Here is a 5,110-nt window from a genome sequence, read left to right on the forward strand (position 1 = left end):
TCTAGAATTCCATAATGCTGATAACTATTATTCTAAAATGTGGTAAATATTGTAAATAAAATAATAATAAAGAATATTAAATATAAAGAATGTATGTATTTTATAAATATATTCAAACTATATAAATTGAAAGTAAATAATAAATTATGTTTACAGTATATACATTTTTCGAAACAAATACATGTATCATTAGAATTTTTCCAACATTTTTTTAAATTAAAGAATATTTTATTTTTTTAAAGTTTTTTATATATATATAATATATATAAATTTTATATATATATAATTTGTTTTCAGTTCTTAAAAAGTGGACATTTGCTGACTGTGAGACACTACATTTACCACAAGAGGGCCACATTTCTTTCCAAATGTAAATAATGTAAAAATGATTTGTAGATGAAGGGTGGCTATAAAGATGTTGCTTTCTAAATAATGTACATACTGTCTTGATGTCAAATAACAAACAAATAAAAAACAAATTAACAGTAATAATCATACTAGTCTGTCACTATCTGTCACCTTTTTAATGTGTAGTTTATAACTATATAGTCTGCTTTTTATGTGCTGTTTGTTATTAAAGTTAAACCCATTAATATGCAGTGTTGGGAAGGTCACTTCGGAGTCACCCTATTGAGAATTTAATAAGTAGTGTAGCTATTTCAGTTAATGTAGCGGATTACATTTTTGATTTCTTTTCTTAATGTCTAAGGAATGTTTTCAGCTGTTCATTAAGTTGTGGCCTAAAGCTCTTTTTACAGAAAATATTTATATGTAATGCCCTTTGTAATTGTTAACATTTCCATAAGTAACTGTAATATACATGTATCCTATGTGTGTGTGTGTGTGTGTGTGTGTGTGTGTGTGTGTGTGTGTGTGTGTGTGTGTGAGAGAGAGATCATGTTAAAGTCATCTATTAATTGAATACACAGTAAACAGATTGATAAAACTTTCATGCTTTAGATTTTACTTTTCAATCAGGGTTTACTACTACATTAGTTAGCATGAACTAACAAAATAAAAAATACTCCTAAATAATTAATTAATCTTAGTTGATATTAATTTCAACATTTACTACATCATAAAAACAAAAGTTGTGTCTATCAATATTATGTAAATGACCCAAGTTTATTTTGATTTAAAAGACTATTTCTATTACTGATTATAAATTGATTTATTGTTTATATTATTTAATGCGCCTGAGCTAACACGACTTAGCAATGAATATTTTATTTTTACTATTGTTAATAAAGATGAATGAATAATGTAACAGATGTGTTGCTCACTGACTAACACTAACTAATGGGACCTTATTGTAAACTATTACCAAAATCTTTAATATTTTATGCATAAAGAAGATGAGTCTTCCTTGTTGAAGGTTTTCAGACACTCTTTTGTGAGTCACTGTGTCACAGGTGAGCCATTAGAAATGTATGTCTACTGGTTAAACTGGTTTCACACTCTGTGACCTTTAACACACTTGTTTTCACATGCTAATATGTTTTTCTTTGCACAGGCTCCACTCACAGTTTACCTTTATTGTTTTTCAGTCATTTCAAATATGAAATAATATTTACCAGACTTGATAGAAAACACTTTATATGTTATGAAATATCATATTGTCAGGCATGACTCCATGTGGATTCAGTATCTGGTAAGTTTTTCTCCCTTCATGAACTGTTTTGCACATGCGGAATGCTTCATAAATCATATTCTGTCTGTTTACAGCGGTTATGCATATGGTCATATATTCCATAATATGTCATTTGACTTGTTATTCCATAAAAGAAAACCTTGGTGCAAACATGAGCTCTTTTTCATCGATCACAGTTCATAATATGTTCAGCATTAATTTGCTGGCAAATAAAGTGTGCAAAAACTCTCTTATTCCAAAATGCATCTGTCAAAGTCGGTGGAAATGCTGACGTGAAGAAATGTCAAGGTGCCAGAAAATGATTTCTGTTTTATGCAGATCAGTAGTTTCATTGAAGACTGCCTGTGGTTGTTTTCAGATTGAGGTTTGAAGTAACAACACAATCAGATGTTCCCCTGCAGAGGACATGGGTAGTAAAAATAAAATACTAGAGATTCATGCAGAAACAGAAAACCTCAACCTAAAAATATAAAATGTGTGAGAAATGCAATAATTCCGTTTTTTTATTGTCTTATTTATATTGTTTTCCATGCACACACAAACGTACTTGTGGTGACTATCCGCATGTACGTTTTACTGCTATAAATACGTCAAAGTTGTACGTTTTTATGTGCATGAAAACATAAGTAAATGTACGTGTTGTAGAACCACATTTAACGTAAAGATACACACGTATTCACATGAGATCACGTTGCAATAATTGTTATAATAGTACCTTACATTAATTGCACTTACTGTAAGTACTGTTTATTTACTTCTGCCTTTTTTGTTGTCTTTTTCTCAAAGAGTGTAAAATCGGTTTCTCACAACATTTTTCAGTCTAGAAACATCTTGAGATCAAAAGACGAATAAACCAAAACCGAACTTTGACAGATGTTTTGACTGTGAAACTCAGCTAGATGATGAAACTATGAATTTTCCTTGGATGATTCAGAAGAAAAGACAAAATGTCTTGCATTTCATAAGTTCTCATGTATTTCATATTTTAGTCTTCAACAAGCCACAATAAAGTTGTTGTTGTTGTTTTTTTTTGACACGTTATTGATGTTTTTTGGAAACTGCATGGAAATCATTAATGGAGGTCGCAATATAACACCAATTTTGTTCAGCCTTACAAAAATAAATTTTTTTTTTTGCATGCACATTCATAACTCTAAACAAGAAAAAGTCACCAAATTTCAATCAGAGCATAATAGTTTAAACAGTATTTCAAGTATGAGTTGATTAACATATTATTAATTATTTAAGTATAACTCTAAACAAACTATGTAACTATGTCAAACAGTTAATTTTATGAGCAAAATTAGAAATAATATTTTGCAAACAACTGGATAAACTGTGTTACATAAACTTTGAAGGATTCAATAATCACCTTAGACTCTTAAAAAAAGGTCCAAAAGCTGTCACTGGGGCAGGACCTTTTCAAAAGGTTTTCACTTAGGTACAAAGGTGTGCCTTTTGAAAAGGAACCGCCCTAGTAACAGATTTTGTACCTTTTGTTCTGAGAGCGTACAAACCTGTTTGTTTAAATGTTATTCCTGAAGCATTTCCTTCCTTTATTTTTGATCGTTTGTGTTGTGTTTTGTTCTCCTGAGCTCATTTTGAGCCTTTTTGATAAAGTTACAATAATGTCAGATTTACTCTACATTTATCAAAGACATGCTCAGGGGACAAAACATTTCCTTCGTGTTTTTTTCTTGGAACTGAATCAGAAGGGTTTTTATCTCAGTTAAAGCAGACAATGTGAACAGAATTGTCTTAATACAGTTTCAAAAGAGCAATCATTTTTTTTTTTTTTTTTTGGAAGTTTTGAAGTTTTAGGCAAATGTGTGAAGAAAAACAACTGTGTCCAAAAAGTTCAATGGAGATCTTCTTTCAAAACCTTGAAAAATTCAGTAGCTGCATAAAAGTTTTTAATCTTCATTCACAGTTTATTGCCATTTGCAGCTGCTCTCAAATCTCATTCACACACATTCAAGTACGACACACTTTCGATTTGGTTTGATGTCGATAACAGATGGTTACAAGCATGGTGCAATTTTGGTTAAACGCCTGAAATACACAGAAACAGTAAATGTATTTAATTTTGTATCCCTACTTGAAAGGCCACCAACAATAAGATCTAGAAAGAGCAAAGTACATGTTTATCTTTTCATTTTTAATAGTTTCAAGTTGTTTTGGGGAAGTACAACCAGTGAGTTTTAGGGTTTTAGTTTTAGGATTGTTCTTATGAATTTCTGAAAAGTTTCTGTCTGTTTTTAATAAGCCGTTGAACATTGATGTTTACTATTGCTGTGAGTGATCTTAGGTTTCTGTGTGCTGGCTATTTCTTGCATTATTTGTTCCTAATAAAATACTCTTAACTACACATTTTCATTGTATTATTGTGACATTATAATGGTAACATTAAATTTAATTTAATGAATACAATTAATTACCAGCAATGCATAAAACTAGTAAAATGTATTTAAAAGAACAACTGATTTAACTCAATTATATCAGATTTGTAAGTTAAATTTACTCAATAAAATTTAACAGGTCAAGTTACATTTTTATTTTTACTTGACTTAGTTAACTAGATTTACTTAATTTCCAAATGTGTGTTTAAAAAATGCTCGTGCAAAAACTTGCCAAATAAAAATTAGCTAAGCAAAACTAAACAAATTCAGTGTAATTTTACGTTCTGGGGTTAAAAATAAGCTGAACGGAGCTCCAGGGAGAGAACGCGCTGTGATTGGCCGAGGTGTGAAAGTGAAGGAAGAGAAACGGAGACTCCGGATAATCACACACTTCACACGGATGAACAATAGCGTCTGGAGCTCGGCCAGGATCGACTGCTCTTCTACTCAGAGTTCATCAACACAATGACTTCCGGTCGCGACGTTGTGTAGTCTGCGCGCGGGCCTCGGTCCCAGATCTCAGCGGAACACCAGAACCTGTTTGTGTCGCGCTGCTGGGTGACCCGTCTTCCTCCAGACATTCATCAGCGCTGAAAGACCGATGACTGCACAACATCTCCCCCGAGTCTCTATCACAACAGCTTGATTTATTCCTCTCACTCGGACAATAAAAGCAACAAATAACCCTCAGGACGAATCCTGACGTGCGTCATGACCTGAGAAGAAATAATGGTCTGAGCTTTCTGTTTCTGAATGTATTAATAAACACAGCCGGGGTTAATTTAGAACGAGATCAGGGTCAAATCGAGAAATTACTCAACTAAACAAGATCAATCCGAAGTCAAACAGATGTCTTGTAGAAAGCAATCAGCATATAGGCTATCAAGAGCAAATATAAACGTTTTCTTAATATATATATATATATATGTGTGTGTGTGTGTGTGTGTGTGTGTGTGTGTAAAGCATTAAAACATTAAAATACTGATGCAATGCAAAATGGTATGACGGGATCATATTCCCAGATGTTACCATTTTCCCAGGAATAATTTTTTTTTTTAGT

Source organism: Carassius auratus, chromosome 44, assembly GCF_003368295.1.
Source record: "Carassius auratus strain Wakin chromosome 44, ASM336829v1, whole genome shotgun sequence".
NCBI classification, from domain to species: domain Eukaryota; kingdom Metazoa; phylum Chordata; class Actinopteri; order Cypriniformes; family Cyprinidae; genus Carassius; species Carassius auratus.